Source organism: Plectropomus leopardus, chromosome 3 (assembly GCF_026936395.1).
Source record: "Plectropomus leopardus strain MGB_pleo_1.0 chromosome 3, ASM2693639v1, whole genome shotgun sequence".
NCBI lineage: Eukaryota > Metazoa > Chordata > Actinopteri > Perciformes > Serranidae > Plectropomus > Plectropomus leopardus.
The window spans coordinates 5,427,556-5,446,612 of NC_142178.1; positions in this window are offsets into that span (position 1 = coordinate 5,427,556).

Sequence of the window (19,057 nt, forward strand, 5' to 3'; positions counted from 1 at the left end):
AATATAACTTCTTCAAAAGAACTTTTACATAGTACATATGCCATAATTCCACCTCTGTTATCTATTTTATGCATGAAAACCTCAACAAATCTTTCCTTCACATAACTGTATTTATTCAAGTTTATAGCAAAATAGTTGTTTTGCACATCATGAGACCATTATGATTCAAATTTGCCCACTTCTCATTTTTACTGAATAGAGCTGAACACATCATAATGTAACTCAATGCAAGCCATCAGCTGCTAACAGCAGGGTTCCCATGGTCATGGAAAACCCGGAAAAGTCATGGAATTTCCCAATCACATTTTTCCAGGCCTGGAAGAATTATGAAGTTAGACAAAGTCATTGTGTGTAATGAAATAGTTAAAGTCATCTTCCATGGATAACCTTCGAGTAATGTAACATAATGGCATATGTATTTTCTGTTGCTGTTAAGGTTACGCAGTTCCAACATGCTTCAACATGTGCGATATCAGAGGTAAGTTTTGAAAAAGCTTTGAGTTTTTTCCATAATAATGCGTGGGACCCTGTGTAACCGCTAACATTAAGTAGCTCTCCAGCTGTTTTCAACACAGATTTGTTCAATGTAGCATTATCAGGGAAACAATAGACCACGTCCTCTATGACTGAAGTTAGTTTACTGCGCCCTTCCACCCAGAAAGTAACCTGGAGAAGATCTTTGATCCGAAACATCAATGTTACCAGTCATCTAGTTACACAGCAGTGAGATCACAGAACCTATTTGCCAAAGAGTCCTTGTATTCTTCTTGTATGTGCTCATTCATTTGAGTTTAGTCTTGAGTCCTGCTTTTTAGTGTGCACAGAACTGACTAAAAAAACCCAGAACAGGTAACTGCGATAGGGGAATGTCATCATCATATTGATCTTTTGTCTGGTGACAGTAAACAAGGCAAATGTCAGACAATCCCAGTGTGTGGCAGATGAAGTTCATCCTTTTTTATACATTTTATTGCCATGTATGTTTTCACACGAATGAAATTGCAGACTGCAGCTTGTTCATGAAAACACCAGTGAAAAGGCAAAGAAAAGTGCTGGGTTAGAAATAGCCCAAATCCAGTTATTTTGTTGGTCAAAAAGGGAACGACCCAGCAGGGTTGAATTTTGTGTTTGACCCAGCATATAATGAGTTGAGTTTATCCACCAAAAAGTGGGTTGAAAAATACAACCCAAATTCTGGGTTAAAATCATTATTTTACTGTGGTCAACTGTTATGAAATGATGAAAGAAGCAGTTAATGTTCCAGCCATTCTTTATTATTTCAAGCAAAAAACAAAAAACAACAACTTTTTGAATACTGAGTGTTCCGATACATGCAGGATTTATGGGCATCTGTTGGCAGTTATTATATATATTGTTCTTAACTATGTTCTCATTTGTTTATAATCACATAAAACAACAATCACTGTGTTTGTGTCACTTTAGAATTAGCAGTTTATCTACAGTTTATATACATACGGAGCAGATCCTCTTACACATAGTCCACCGTATTGTTTCTACAGTAGCCCAGAATGTACAAACCAAACTATTGCTCCGTATAGGGCCATCCACTTTTTTTCCCTGTCGGCCACCACAGCTCTCCTACATCTTTGGTACATGGGAGAGGTTTTGACTCTGCAACCTCACTGCTCAATACTACGTAATCCCACACACCAGACCTTTAAGAATACGTAAAATGAGAAAAAAAAGTTCAAACGTGTTTGTCATAACCAGGTGAAGCTATAACAAATCATTTACAGATTTTTATTTTCTTGGTTTGAGGAAATAAGATTTCAGCTTGTCTAAGCAATGGACTAAATGACTGGCTAATATGGAAATTTCTGCAAACTAAAACACGAGGAGAGAAAATCACAGTTGTTACAGTTGCTATTTCATTTGTTTGTTAAACCAAAGCTGAAAAAAGCCCAAAAGTACACTGCAAAAAATACAAAATATTGTGGAAGGTAAGGAAAGTTGTCTACTTCCATTTATTTTTTATAATCTATGATTCGAGGTGCATTGCAGGGTCTGCTAGGCAGTCAATACTTGTCTTGGTGGTCCGATAAACAGTAAATTAATTAAATTCAGTGTCCCATATTGCTGTTTTTGGAGACACTGTAGCCTCAGACTTGCAACAAAGAAGGCTCGCCCTTCTGGCTTCATAGTTGGATAGTTACATAATGTTTATCTAGGAGGGAATCTTTAAATAATAGTCTAAAGTACTTGTACTGGTAGGTTTGATTTGTAGCAGAAAATTTTACAAGGTTTCAAACATACAATTGTGTTTGAAATTTTTTTTTTTTTTACCCACAGACTCGGTACTGCAAACCCTCTTTGTAGCAGCAAACCTTTGTGCAAGTCGTCTTTATGCATTCACACTTTGGGGAATTATTTGTGCAAATCTTTTTTCATCTATTTACAAAATGTTGTGCATGGTTATAGATCACTTTACACATCAAAAAAATTAAACTTATCAGTTCAGAAATATTCGAACATTTAAATGTATTCACACAAAAATGTTCTCACACATTCAGATGAAGTGACACACAGACCCTATTTTGCTTTCATACTTTTGTGTCCTGAATGCGTACGTGCGTACGTGCGTACGTGCGTACGTGCGCTCGTTTGATCATTTTGATCCTCTTGCATCTTCTGTCTGCTGCACTAAATCCTCAGTGTGATTATTTTCGTGCCTTGTGAGACTTTTCTTCACTGCCTTGTTTGCTGCCTCATATTCTTCTGTGTTGCTGCTTTTTTTGTTCTGTTTCTTTCATTTTCCCCTTCTCTCACTTACTTTCTTGTGTCTTTCTGTGGATAACCAGACTTTGCTTTTTGTCTTTCTCCCTACTGCTTTTTCACCAATCCTGCCATATGCTTTTCGGATCTTTCCGCATCTCTGCAACTTGGGGTTTCTGTTTCTTGGTGTTGTAGTGCTTTTCGCTCTTAACCCTTTTTCAAGCCACCACGGAACTGGTTCCGTTGCGGTTTCAAAACCTAATTTTGTACTGTTCAGAAGTTTCTACCAAAAATAACTTGGTTCTGAATGTGAAAAGTTGACTCTCATCAAAAAATAGCAGGCTAGTTTGGTCAATGAAAATAAAGTCAGTTTGATTTTCCATTGTTTGGTTTGCAGAAACCCATGTTGCTTTATGGATGGCCTTGTGTGGCAAAGACGAGCCTCTGATAATCGAGTTGCTGTCTGGACAGAATATTGCAAATCTTTCTCCATGTATATTCATGTAACTTTTCCCATTATCATCTCAAACCGTTGTTGTTTCTCTGTGTCCTTGAGTTCATGTCTCCCATGAAATTTGTGATGTCCTCATTTGATGGTTTTGGAGTACTCCATGATGTATTGGGTAGTAGAAGTTCTTCTTGGTTTTGTTATCTCCATCATAGCTTTGTACTATTTCAGAGTGTTTTTTTCATGTATAGGTTGACATAATAGATACCCAGGCAGTGAGGGCCCTCTTGGCTTCTTTGGATGGCATGAATCACACTTCCTCTGTCTGTGGTGCAGAGTCTTTTGGGTGCCGGAGTGGAGTATGGACTAATGACTAGCAGTGATGGACTGGGGCTATGAGATGGAGAGACCTTTAATGCCATGCACCAGAAGGGAAACAACAGTGCTTAATATTACAAATGCTCAAGCTCAGATCATCAGTGTCTTTGAGTATTTTAGGGCTGCAATTAACGATTATTTTGATAATCGATTAATTGGTCGATTATTTTTTTTGATTATAGATGAATCGGATTTTCCCAACACTTTGCTCAAAAATAGATTATCATTGGCAACAGTTAAAAAAGTGCATAAATGGGGTTGCTTGAACATCCCTGAGCTGTCAAAATAATATTAAATTATAAATAATAAATAACTGCAAAATCAAATATAAAACAGTTCAAAAACTAAATGTTGACTGCTTTTACAAGATCCTGGTACATTTCCTTACTTTGAGTCGACAAAAAACGACATATGTTCAGTTTGACTTCAGCCTTGCCAAACTGCAGCGTGTTTCATGCTTGTGGTGTTCACGCATGCAGTGTTGTTGCAATGTCGCTGTTGTGTCACGGACCACAGATATTAGTACTGTACTTCCACATTTACAAGCACAAATTCTACTCATTTATGAAGTCTTGCAAGCTCCCACACAGCCGACAACACGGTCCTGTAAATGTTTAAAAATAAAATGCCTTGTATCAGCAACTGATGGGATTCCACAGAAACGCTGTCAGAGGGTTTTTTCTTTCAATATAATCATCAAAACGCAATCTTCACTGTCTATTTCTGCTGACAAACGTGCGTATCACACATAAAAAATCGGCGAACCACCGTTTCTCTAGATGTGCTGCAGCTGACACGCAGCGGAGACACTCCGAACAAGTGCTACTAGAAAAATGGTGAATAATAATCGTGCGACACAACGAATTGATAATTTTATTTGTTTCCAACACATATAATGATCGATTATAATCGATTTTATTGATTAGTTGTTGCAGCCCTACACTATATAATCAAAAACTACAAGGCAATCCCATAAAAATTTAGCACATAAAAAGTGTGTTGAGTGTGTGTGATCTTACTAACAAAATCAAAGCAAATATTGAGCCTGTTTGCATTCAGAACTCGTAAAATAGTGCGACTTTGACATTGCTTTTAGCAGGAGATTGCAACACAAAAAAACAGCTTTCGTGTGCGCATGAAGCACCACTGGAGGGTATCAGGTGAGAATGAAGCCAGAGGAAATCATTCGCGGTGTTATTATACAGCGGCAGAAGGACAGGTGGGACCTGCCATGTCTGCATGAAATGAGGCGGTATTCATCATTCAAAACCGGAAACTGGAGGCAATTATGATGCTAGTAAGCCAGTATACTCATTAAAAACACAATCCAGTGCTGAAAGAACACAACATATTCAGTGTGTACAAGTGAATAACACCACAAACTATCAGGAAAAGTTTCTGTTAAGAGCGCAATGGCTAAAGAAAAACAATTGTACCAATTAGAACAAATTAGTTTCACCCTCACTTCCTCTTGTCTTTAGCCCCTTGTAGACATTTTTCACTTCTGTTTCACTTCTCGTGCACCAAGCTGAACATCCAATCAGAGTGATGTCACTCACAGATGGGTTCAGTGGCCACTGCTGATTCAACATCCAAAACTAAACTGGTGGAAAAAAAACAGACGAGGGTTGACAAAGGCCAACGGTGAGGGACACACCGCTGTGACAAGGCTGCTGGCCGTTGGCCCAATGTGGGCGGGTTGCTGGCCATCAGCTTGGTGTGTCACGGCCTTTAGGGTCATGTACGAGCAACCTCATTTTTTTAATCCCAACCAACTCCTGCTGTTATGTAGGGAAAATGCAATCTTGGGAGCCTTTCGTTCTGTCTTAAAAGATAGACAATGCAAGACCATTGAATAGTGCCTGTGTTTTTAAACAGTCACTTGTGTCAAAAACTCCTGCACTTTAATTGTGAGCAAGTTTGCACCTTTAAAATAGGTGTGTGTCTTAACGTATCTGTTACCTGTCTGTTAATATTTGTTCATCATGACGTGTGCTGCTGACCTCTTGGCCTGGTCACCCTTGTGAAAGAGATCTTGATCTCAATGGGGTTCTTATCTGGTTATATAAATGAAAAATAAAACCTGCACAACAGTGCATCTCTTGCAGTATTTCATAACAGCAGTGTGAGACAGACTCATAAGGCTGATTGCTGAGCAAATAAAAGGGCAACTGACTGTCTTTTTCCTTAAGCTCATGCAGAGAAATGTTTCAAATCAACACGGCTAATAGTTGTGATTACCTGACTAGATGTCTTTGCACAAGTTGTACATTTGGACTGCAATTTCACTAACAGGCTGCCTCAGCAGGTCAGCAAGTGCCAAGATATTTTTCTTCCCTCCAGCCCATCCGTGACTAAATTTGCATTTGAATAGTTGCAGATCTGGATGTACTATAATAAGATTGCACAATACATAACTGCATTCCTATGTGCACAACAATGAAGAGTCCTTAATGTTCAGCACAAAAGGGTGTCGCTCTCCCTCCCTCGCTCTCGTTATCTCTTCCTGTAGAGAGACAGTAAAGAGCCGGTGCTGTAAGATAACTGTTCGGTATCTTCCAAAGGCTGTTGTCTGTCTTTGTGAGGACCAATCTTACTTTGAGAGTGACGACGTCTTGTCTTTCAGGAACATTAGGTATTTTCCTCACATTCTCAGAAGACTATTTAAGGGTTCAGATTTCGTTCATGGATAAAGATTACTATACGTTGAATTTAGGAAGTTCATTAAAATTTCGACTGCGTGTTTTCTCGCTGGATCCTTGTGCTTTTGAAGGCTGTCATTTTGTAAAATCTGGGTCAAGTGTGGATGCAAGTGTGGATGATCTCAGCTTTTGAAGAGTTAAGTGATGCAATATCACCTCTTGTAGCGTCTGCTGCATCATGAGGGAGCCAGTTCCCTACTGACAAGCACAGTCATAGCATCATGTGACCTATAGAAGGCAAAAAAAGTGTCCATTAAGCGTTTTTTTGCGAAATATGGCTTTTTTGAATCTCCTGAAATATCGCCTCATGTGAGCGCAAAAACTTTTTGCGATAAATGTTAGTTTTTTTTAAAATTGACGTGTATTCATGGGGGATATTTTATATTTACAGTTTCAATTTGTGCATTTGAGGATTAATGTAAACCCGCCTATTGACAAGTAATGCCATTGTTATTGTTTAGAAAGGGCCACTGTTGCATATGTTGTGTCACATGAGAGGTCAATGGCGTTTTCTTTAAAGCATCCCAATTGTATGATCTCTGTGTTTAAAGGGCTATATTCAATGGTATTTTCTTTAAAGTGTGACCATGATCATTCACTAGCATTAACCAGAGCCCTTTAAGAGAGAGTCGCGTCATCTCCGTTTGCTCCAATGGACCGTTGGACCATTCCCTGTTTCTTATTTTTATTAAACCATATACAAGGCCTCTCAATGTTGAGCTTTTTGTTTGGGTAAAATGTTCTAATGCAGTTTTTGAAAAGGATAACCTCACATATTCTTTGTAGTTGTAATCTGTGGTGAGTATCAGACTACTCCTGCTGGCATTACTCAACAACATTTTTCTCATCTGCGTGTCAGTGTGTCTCTCTCTACACACCTGGATCGTCCCTGTGCAGCGCAGCAAAGCATGGTGGAGACAATCTGAGAGGACACCACAAGAGAAGGACATATACCAACTGCTTGATGTGCTATTTATGTTTCTTAGTTTATTAGATATTAATTTAATTAATTAATTGCAGTAAGTCTGTAGAAAGACAAAGATAGATAAAATACACGTTTATATATATATAAGCAATAAACAGCAACCTGCTCCTTTACCGTGGTAAATCTAAAATATGTTAGCATAACCATATATGTCATATCCACATCGCTCATATTAATACTATGTCATTGTACATTTTACATATAAAACTACTATATATGTGTATATATACATATATATAGTCTCTCTCTCTCTCTCTCTCTCTCTCTCTATGTATATATATATATATATATATATATATATATATATATATACACACATACATATAGTGTTTTACAATCTATTTTATTTGTTGTATTTTAATCATATTTAACCCTTATTTGGCACTCACTTGCTTATTCTCTATTGTTTCCAACTCTTGAGCAGCTGAAATGTGTGTCTAATCTAACCCTAGCTGTTAACATTTATGTTCAAATATAAGCATTTTTTACGTTAGAAAACAATAAAACAATGAAACTAAAGACAATGCGCTTCATGTATATTGTAAATCAATGCGGTTATTCACTGCTATTTAGCGAAAAACTGTATTTTGTCTCTCCGTATAATGTATTCAAACGGCCCGCCAGATACTTCCGGGGAACTATTCGAAGCCTCCATGAGTCACGTGACGCCTAAGCATCCGTTGTCATTACTCTGTTTATTCTAGTGCACTAGCATTAACTTAGTGTTTCGAACTGTAACCATGACAGCGAAGGTCGCTGATGAGTCGGTTGTTTAAATTCGAACAGTTTTTCCCTAACCTTGCAAGAGTATTTCACACCAAACAACAGGGCTTTTCATTGTAACCCAGAGAACTTGTTGATCCAGTATCATGCAAACTATGCCAAACTCTCCGATCTTTGACTTTGTCGGCACATTTGCTCCTTTAACCCACCCCTCAATGTGAGGTCAACCAACAAAGCTGCAACATGCGTGTTTGATGAGGTACATTTATGTAATTATTTAGTTTCAGAGGAAGATGGTTGATGAATGTTTTAACATTTAATCAGTGAAGCAGCTGGGGAATCTGAGTCAAAACACTCGCCCATTACCCCAAAAGCATTACTAATTCATAGTTACTCTTGATCGCGTCACACGGTTTGTCGCCTCCAGGTGCTTTGAGGACATCACAATGCACCCGCTCAGTAGTCGCACAGCCCCTCCATTTTATTCATTACTCCACGGCACATAGTCATTTAAGCTTTTGTCACCCTTCAGCACTCTGTTTTCACCCTGTTCACATTGAAATGTAATTATGAACATGCAATCATTTTTTAAACATTGCTTTCTTCTTGGCCTGCAATTTGCTGTTCTATAACTACATGTCTTTACTCTTCAAGACTTTTTGTTACTTTTCAGCTAAATAGAAAAATCAAACAAGTAATCACAATGGAAGCCATGCAAGCCACAGCTGAGGTTGGGTCTTTAGATGATTTATCATTTTTTATTAATGGGTGTCCTCACATGAGTTCAGACTAATGCAGATGTGAAAGAAGTTTTCCAATCTTTTGATTTATTAAAAAAAAAAATAGTAACAGTAGTAAAGGAAAACAATTGAAATATGTCGTCAGTAAAAATTTTGCTGATACATTCATTGTCAACATTTTTTGACTGGCCAGGAACCTTAGTAGCAACATTTCCTCATTATGTTAACAGAAAACATGCTGCTGTTTCGAATTAGTTGTATATAACCATAATTTATAGGAGTCAGTGCTCTTCCAGCCTGTTCTCATTCTGATGTCATCAAATTCCTCTGCTTTTGCAATGCTCTTTGCATAAGATCCAGCTGCTAAAAGCCACCTTTCATGTCTGCATGATGCATTGCTTAACATTAAGTCTAAACCACCAAGTCACCACATGATAGAAGTCTTTGAGGTTTTATTTTTTCCTTTTTTTTTTCAATATGGCCAGGTTTGTATTTTTCCTTTTTTTTTGGCATTTTGTTCATGTTTCAATAAATATCTTAGGCAACTTTGTACAGCAAACTAGTGACATTTCTGTTTGCAAGAATCTTTTTGTATACCTGATGAAGACTTCCCCCTACAGGGAGTTTTATCTCTAAATTACCATGCTGCATAGAATAGTGACATTCGTAGAGCTTTAAAGGCCCAGCTTCACCAAATCGACATTACTGAAGTACTCCGGTTGACTGACGGACTGTTGCACTGCTTCATGTCGCCTGTGTCTCATTGAGCTTGAATGCACTGCAAAGACTACAGCCAGCAGTCAACTAGCATGTTCCACACCTTTGTGAGAGAAAACAGCTCTCCATACCAGCAGGCAGTGGTAGTCCATGTTGGTCATTCAAAAAGGGAAACTGAAAAACCAACAGAACAGATTCAAGGTGCCGATTAGCCAGTTAGCATATTAAAAACACAACCTGATGTTTACACAACTAAGTACATTTACCATGTGCAAAGAACAATAGCACAAACAATAATGAACATGTTCAATGGCTAAAAACAAACTTAGACAATATCAAAAGTTTTTTTCTTTTTTGCTTACTTCATTTCCATTCTCTTTGTGGCCTAAAACATCAGGAAAAGGGCAGTAAGCAACTTGGTAAGAAATGTCCCACAAATTGCAAGAAAGCAGCACAAGGAAAGTGATGTTGATCCAGGTGTCAAAGGGTTAATAGGCTATTAAATGTCCTTATTGGTAACGTGACTAAAGCTGTCAAATAATTGTAGTGTTGAGTAGAAGTAAAAAGTAACATTAAAAGGCACAAGTACAAATACCTCAAATTAGTAGAGTACATGTACTTAAGCTAGGAGGAAATTAGCCAAGTTTAGCTTAGCTTAGCTTAGTTTAGCATAAAGACAGAAAAACAGGGTAACACAGCTAGCCTAGTTGTCTTCAGGGTTAAAAATAAAAACAAACAAGCTCCTCCAAAGGTCATGAACATGTTGTTTATCACTGTATGTCCATTCAGAAATTGTTGATTTCAAGGTGAGTCATATGGTCACATTTAAGTAGTGAATTTTAGAAGTGTTTTTTTTTTTTGTTTTTTTTTTACAACGGTTGACTGTTTCTCCATTTCCAGTCTTTATGTTAAGTTATGCTAATTACCTCCTGGCTTCAGCTCCATACTAAACACAAAAACAGAGCATTATCTTCCCATCGAACCCTCTGCAACAAAGCCAATAAGCCTGTTTCCCAAAATTCTATATTCCCGTGTTTATCTGCAGTAACCTGTGGCTCTGAGAGCTCAACACACTTCAAATTAAGAAAACATGAAACACAAGCAAATTAATTAAGGAAAATCAATCTTCTCTTCTGACTCTTGGCAGGAAGGTGGATGAGATTTTTTTTTCTAAATGTCAAACTTGGAATTAAAAATTTCATTATAAGCAAACTCTGTGGGAAGCTGGGATAACTGTTCTGGACAACCACAGGGGTTTCCGCCTTAAACCCAGTGTCTTTTATAAACTGCCAGTTTACGAGCTATTATACCATGGTGGAATAATTGTTGACTGCAGAGATGCAGTAAATTGTGCAGAAAATGGACACAATAGTCTGCATGGGAAACAACTCTCTGAGAACATGAATATGCACAACAGATAAGAATTGCTATTTGCTTTTCAGCCTTCATACATATATTTTAAACTTACTTGTAGGGGTGTCACTGAGTCTTAAGGTGCTGACACAAAGCAGATGGTCACTCGTTGGTCAATGAGGGGCAAGTGTCTGGAAAACAGAAACTAGATCTAACAAAGAGCAGGGAGAGTGGACTGTACATACAGCATCTAACACAACATATGGACAGAAGAAGAAGAAGAGCTTTCCACTTCAAGCACATTTATAGAATTGAAGAAGGCACGCGCTTGAAGCACCAAGCATTTCAGTTAACAAAAGGTTGTAACGGGATAAACAGCTTGTTAAAGGTGTGTGAACACAGCACAAGAAAACTGATGTTTTAAAAGGTTAATTAAACAAGAACACTAGGACTCAAACCCTGTCAAAATAATAAATCTAACTCTAAGAGTTCACTGAATTTGTCCAAATCATGGTTGCAGAGCAGAACTTGGTCAATTCCCCCTCTTAATTAAAATAAGTAAGAGGAGGAGTAAGAGGATCAATTTTGGAATTATCCATTAGAGTTGGATCCAGACTCAGACCAACATACAGCCTTCCTACGTCAAAGTGATAGCATAAAAATAATTCCCACAACGAAAACAATTTGACGGAGTTATTAAATTGATATTTTTTAATCAGTAGCAAAAAGAAATTCAATGAATACATAAATGAGAATGCCATAATTTACTAGACAAAGCATATCAATTTGTCCAATGTCTAAACCAAATTAAACCCCCAATAGAGAGACAAATTCTTACTCGATACCGACTCAGTGACCACAAACTGGCCACTTAAAACTGGCTGCCGCAAGACAAAATGGTGAGAAAGATATAAAAAAAGAATTGGCACCCATTGTCACTAAATTAAATAATAATAATAAATTAAATTAAATGTACCGTGTAGCTGTGGGCTTGTCCATGAATATATACTGCAGCTCCTCAAGACAGAGTTAAGTTTGTGTTTCTTGCTTCACAGCTGTTGAGTGAGCTATCCCTTGAGTTATCCCTGCAATGAGCATCAACTTCAGCCCTCAAGGCAAAACAGTCTCCTCTGTGCTTTCCCACCACTGGATTTGTTTATTATGTTAATCATCTAACAATTAAATAGCTACTGCCTGTTCTTTCATGACAGAGAAGGGTCAGTATAAATTTTCAGCCCATTCTCATTACCAACTTGTAAAATATTGCGGCTTTGACGGTGCTTTTGGCCTAAGATCGCAACGCCAAAAGCCACCTTTAGCATCAGTACGAACTGCAGCTAGATGGCGTCAGGTGAGAATGCAGCCGGGCACTTATACTACGGGAGGGAGGGGCAGTGTATGGGTCCAACAAACCCCAGACTTCAGTCCAGGTGTTCACCCCCTTTCTGAATGTAATGTTTTTCTGAATGAAAAACGTAATATAGAGAATCAGAAGTCCACTGCAAAGCATGTGACAACTTGAGATGAGAACATGTTAATATGTTTTGTGCTCCTGGTTGAGCTGTAAACACAGAACACACACAGCACAATGAAACTGTTTCCAGGACACTAAAAAGTGATGCACACAGCTGATTGTGAATCAGGTGTAATAGGAGTAGCTTAGCTCCTTTAAGGAATAGCTGCATGTGTTGTGTGGGCGTAAGGAGTGTGTGGTGGGGAGAGAGAGCAAGACAGTGACCATGGATCCTCTTAGAGCAGATAGTATGTTGGCAGTTAGAGCAGAAATTAGCTGTCGAGTTTCCAAGCAGCTGTAAATGTACTGTGAAGTTTTGGGTTTGTCCGTAAGTAAATACTGCAGCTCCTCAGGACAGACTTAAGATTCTGTGCCTTGGGTGAAATGAAGGAGTTATGCTCACAGTGAGCATCAACTTCAGCCCTCGAGGCTCAAGAAAATCTCCTCTGTGCTTCCCACCATGGGATTTGTTTAATGTGTTAACCAGCTTACAGACAAGTATCTACTGCCTGTTCTGGCATTACAGAAAGGGTCAGTATAAATATTAACCATGCCATCAAACTGCAACTCATTTTGCTTTGCTTTAAGCCCTCTAAGCTTTGAACCCCAAACATACCGGCTATGTTTTTACCTTGCCCCACCCAAGCAGCCAAGTTGATCAATGCCTTTTTCGCCTTTTTTTTTTTTTTTGGTTTAAAGACATAGCACAGATTTATTCAGGTCTTAAAGGGTTTACAGTTTTATTTAACAACAATGAGAATGAGCAGCAAACTAGAATAGTTGTTTTGGATTTGAAAACAACCAAACAGCAAATGATCTCAGATATAATTTGATGAGATTATTCTAGCGCTTGTTTATTATTTACAGAAGGAAAGGGCAGGCAGGTGCTGAAGGGATCTGAGTCATTTACATAATCAGTGCATAACTCAGATGTGTTTAATCACAGTACATATATTGCTTGTATAACTTATGTGTACTCCTTTCAATGATAAGAGAGTATGAAGTCGAGATGATCTGAAAGTTAATACAAAGACGAAAGATCAACTTGATCTGTGCATTCCACAGTGTATGAGTTATCAGGCTCATTAGTGAGGGAGCTTCACAGAGAGTCTGTATTATAAGCACCACTGTGCGGAAAAAAAAAAAAACTAAAAAACTGCTCTCAGACTTTCATGTTACACAAAATAAACCTCAGCGTGTTCATAGTTTTGTAAATGTCTTTTATTATTTTTATTTAGTCAAGCATAAAGTGATGAGAAATTATTGATGAGAAAGGTCTGAAAAAACATGCCAAAAGGTTTAAAATTGAATTGTGTTATAGTTGTGTGATAGTTTGTTTGTTTGTTTGATTTTTCTGTCTTCGCAGTTCAGCAGGTAAGCAGGTATGTTGTGAAAGATAATGTGGACAATAAGCTCTTTTTTTATTCTCCATACTAGTTGGCTGTAATTTTGAAGTGGTCACTAGCATGATGCAGTTGGAAACGCCGTTGTCCTGCCTACTTGAGTGATTCAGTGTTGATAGCAGAGGTGGTGAGAAGGGCCCCAAAACAAATATTTTAATATGCAGCATGTTTAGACCTGTTATTTTTGGTTTAGTTTTTTTTTAGGTTAACCCTAAAAGGCAAATTAGCTTGATTTCTTTTAAAAAGACCATAGAAGAAGGCAATGACCAATGAAAGAAGACATGACCCAAAAACTATCAAGAAATTAAGAAAAAGTACAAGAAAATTACCCTAAAAATTGGTAATAAAAAAAAACAAAAACAACTACAATAAAAGAAAAAAACAGACATTTTTTCATAGTTTTTCTTTAAATCTACTAATTCCTTGCAGTTGGTGGAACATTTCTTATGATGTCGCTCACTGCCTTTTCCCCACGTGTTTGAAAAAATACCACCAAGTTGCTCAATAAATGTAAATGCTAAAATATTAAAGCTATGTGCGTTAGAATTCAGTACAAGAAAGTAGAAGAAAATTCTGAAATTCGGAATCTGAAAATTTGCACCACAAAAGGGAAAGACAAAAAAATATATATAATGGAATGTTGACATTTTTCCCTAGCTTTAAAAGAAAAAAAAATCAAAATCCACTAATTGCGGGACAGCTCTTGTAAAGTTGCTGATTGCTAAGCCAATTTGCTCTGGGTTCAGAGGGTTAAATTCTAGCGAAAGGCCTCTGAATGCAGCACAAGAAAAGTGATGTCGATCCAAAGAGCATGTAGTGCAGAGCTGCAGTGATTGGTAGTCGTTTGGACTCACACACAGGGCTAACATGCACTTACATGCATGTGTGGCTGGACCCTCTACCACAACAAAAAACAGAGAAGCTCAGATTACAGCACATGCACAGAGAATGACTTTATTCTCTACTCGAGCTGCCATTACTCCACTATATCTTGACAGAGCAAATGGCTGTTTGGTTTTGCCATTGCTGTGTTCCTGTCTGAAGCTACGCCTGTGTTTGTTGAGGGATGTCGTACGCTGTTAAGCCCTCTGAGGCAAATCGTGTTTTGTGATAATGGGCTTTATAAATAAAATTGACTTGACTTGACTTGCTCGCTTGACACTTAATGCTCTGAATGTTGCATAGAGAACCTTTAAAGTTCATGAAGACTGAGCTCAAAGTAGAAAACCGCAAAGACGCAGGAAAAGTTATTATTTACTTGGTAGCTAAAAGAACAGATTTAAATAATAAATTAAAACACAGGCACAGATGTACAGGGGAAAAAAGACATTAACCCTTTAAAAGCCATTTTTTGTGTGCGGCTTCAAATGCCTTTCAGATGCCTTTTTACAAGTATTTAACAGATGCCTTTTTACAAGTATTTAACTCTTTAAACCCATAGCACATTGGATTTCTTTCAAACAGCAGGACAAAGCAAATGTTCAACTTGTTGAGAAATGTTACGTTCTGAAATGTTTTTCAGGTAGTTTTCTTATACTTCTTTTCTTTTGAACAATTTCTTGCTGATTTTTGGGGTCATTTATTCTTTCCTTGCTCATCGCCTTCTTCCCATGTTTTTGACAGAAATCAGGCCAATTTTCTCAGGTTTCAAAGGGTAAAACTTGTGTGCGACATATTTTTAATAATGACAGAGGGACACGTCACCAAGAAAAATAAAGAGCAGTGTTTGGGAGCTAATGATTTCTCAGATGGACAGATCAAGATAGTTTTCACAATATCATGGCTATTTTCCAGGGAACATAATTAGCTTCTAGTTGATTAAGCCAGAAGGAGAATGAAGTTTGAGTTATGAATGCAAATTTCACAGTGAGATGAGGACAGAGGAGCCTCGGGATGAGCGAGCGGCAGCTGCATTAGGGGTCCATGTGTTGGTCCCCTGAGAGCTGCTTAAATGCTGGAGTGATGCCTTTAGAAGTCTTTGGAGTTCTGGCTTTGTTGTTATTTATTTGGGCTCTTTCACTTGGGCAAAGCTTTCTGAGGTGAAAATTGCAAATGTGAAATGGCTTACCTCCTGGACCAGAAAAACAACATAAATGCAGTAAGTTAACCCTTTGAAAGTTATTTGGCATGGTTTCTTTCAAAAACACAAGGAGAAGGCCATGAGCAAATTAACAAGAAATTACTTAAAATTGGCAAAGATTTGTTAATGAAATTCGAAGTTACAAGACAATGACCTAAAAAAATTGCCAAAAGAAAGAAAAAAGTCCCAAGAAAATGACCCTAAAATTTGCCAAATTTAAAAGGAAAAAATGAGAAATAAGTTATGAGAAAATGTCCTGAAAATTTGCTAAAAGAAAAGAAAAAGTTACAAGAAAATGACAGAAAAGGAAAAAAAGGGTTTACTGATAAATAAATTAATTGATAAATAACAAGGAAATGAATAAAAGAAAAGTGCTAATATACACACATACATTTTCCATAACATAATTGTAAATATAGAAAAAAATAAACACATTTTTCTGGACATTTTCCCCTGTATTTTTAAATACTTCTTTAATAATAATTTTATCTCCTTTAAAACAGAACAAAACTCATTTTCAGGTGCTTGGTCTGCAGTTTATGGGAAGGTTACTTTTGGAATGTAGAGGTGACAAATGATTAGTTACCCTGTTAAAAAATGTAATAAGTTGCATAACTATTTTAATTACTTCATCAAAGCAATGTAACTTACCACATTTTATTACTTTTCTATCAAATATTTTAAATAAGGCAATAAAGCTGAAAAGAGCTAAAAACACAAGTGCATAAATGTTGAGCTCAAATTTGGGCATCTTTACATGGTGGTATTTGGGGACTGACTTACTTCTGAAGCCAGCTTAAAGTGGCCTTTTTGAGGAACTTCAGTTTTTGTAGTGCATTGGCTTCATTTTTCAGCCCTGTAGGTTGCCGTCTGGTCTCCACCAAATGTGGCTCTTCAGCTGCTGAATTCTTGACTATGGTTACCAGTTAGTGTCTAACTTTGTCTGTCTGCTGTTTGGTGCTTTTGATATTTTAACTTTTCTGGCAATTTTAGCAGATGCCTGCTACTTTCAAAAAAATGGCATCTCCATTGATTCAGATTAATAATATAATCACAACAGCACAACTGGGCTCTAAATATTTTAGAGCCGTTTTCCTTTGGGACCTCTGCTCAACTAACTCAGTGGTTAGATTGAATAGATTTATGCTGTGATTTGCAAGTACATAGTATGTTCAGCTGATATTCAGATAATGTTAACCCAGAAACTACTCCTCTGCTTCTATTGTTAAGTCTGTAGAACAGCTTTGCTATAACAACATATTGCCTACTGATTACAGCTTGTCATGGGCATTATTTGTACTTATTTGTACAAAATATGCCTAGAGGCAAGACACCAAAAGGTGAAATATAACTATCTTAAAGAGACATAAAAAGACCAAAGACAAAACAAAATGACTTTAAAGAAACAGAAAGTTAGCAAAAATGAGGCAAGAACAACCCAGAGACAAAATGACTAAAACTGAAACAAAATTACCTTGGAGAGACAAGAAGCTTCCAAAAACAAACATACCTCTAAAACAAGACAACTAAAAGTGCAACAAAATAACCTTAAAGAGAAACAAAATTTATTTATTTTTTTAACATTCGCTCAGAAGCAAGACAACAAAATAAAATAAAATTATGTTGAAGATACACAGATTGACTAAAAAATAAACCAAATTAGCTTGAAGAGACACAAATTTAGCATGAATGGGGCAAAGAAATACCCCAGAGGCAAGATGTCCAAAAATAAAGCAAAATTACCTTAAAGAGAAAAACAAAATTAGCTAAAATGAAGTTAAAGTACCCCAGAGACAAAGCGGCCAAAAATGAAGCAAAATTAAAAAGACACAAAATGAGAAAAAGATGCATAATGGCTACAAAAAAATGCAAAACAACAAAAAAGAAGAAAACCAACACAGAGTCTTTGTGTCTGGCTCCTGTGTAGCATAGGCGGTGGGGCCAGACACAAAGACTTTTGCACATTTATGTCCAGGGGCCCTTTGTCTTATAAATCAACCCATTGACAAAACACAACTTTCTGTAAACTCATCATATAAAATAAGATTCATTTGTAAAGGCGACTTTCTGCAACCTGAAGCATAAAAGGCCATTCAAAAATATACAGCACTCCTCTAAGCCGCCTGTAGCGAGTCAAGCTTTTGTGGCAGGAGATTCCAAACTTTTGAATGGCTGTTTATGTTGATTCTAATAATTTTGTACTTTTCAACCCTCGCAACCTAAGGAAATTGGTTTGATACCTCACAAAAAACACAGGGAGAACCTAAGAATGGCCCAAAATTAGCCAAAAAATTATTTTAAAAAGTTTAAATAAAATCACTTGAAAAAGACACACACACACACACACACACACACACACACACACACACACACACACACACACACACACGCGCGCGCACAAAACCTACAAGAAAATGACCCCCAAAAAGTGCTGGGGACAAAAAACCAAAACATTAAAAATTGTGATATTTAAACTTCCTTCTTAAAAAACACAATTATATATAGGTCTTTTCTTGATATCTTGATATGTGTGGGATATTTCTTAAGTTGCTCACTGCCTTCCCCCCTGTGATTTTGAAAGAAATCAAACCAATTTGCTGAAAAGATTAGGCAGGTTATTAAAGGCGCCTGAATGCAGCATCAAAAAAAAAAAAAAAAGATTGTTGATCCAGATTTCAAAGGGATAATTAAAATTCTGAATGTAGGCTTTTCACTTGTGACAGAGTAATGTCACAATGTGGGATTGCTACTTTTACTCAAGCAAAAGATTTTTTTTCCACCACTGCTGAGATCATGGGACTCCAACGACCTTACTGTCTCCAAACATGTGAGCGCTGTCTTTTGATTTGATGCTTGTTTATTATGCACACGCTAAATATGGAATACTGTTGTTTATAAGTTCTAAATGAATTTAAGAGGTATTACAGAATCAGTCATATAACAGTGCACGCTGAGTCTTGACAATTCATTAATGTGTACATATTAGTGTAGTAGATGTTTGCACAGCAATGCTATACATGGATATTTATAAGGTATTCAACTGAGACTGTGTGTTCTTTTAAATGATAAAGAAATCTGATCTAATTTAATGAAATGCTGCCTGGCCTTTCAATATGGGGAAGTTAATCCCCTCAGGAATGGGGAAAGATTATTAAATGTATTTAAAAACATGTTAAACACATTGCTACCCTGAACCCACCACTGTACTTCAGACCCTGTTCACAGAGCAGGCTTACTCCTCCAGCCTGTGAGTCATAAAGGCGTGACTCAGTCAGCTCATAT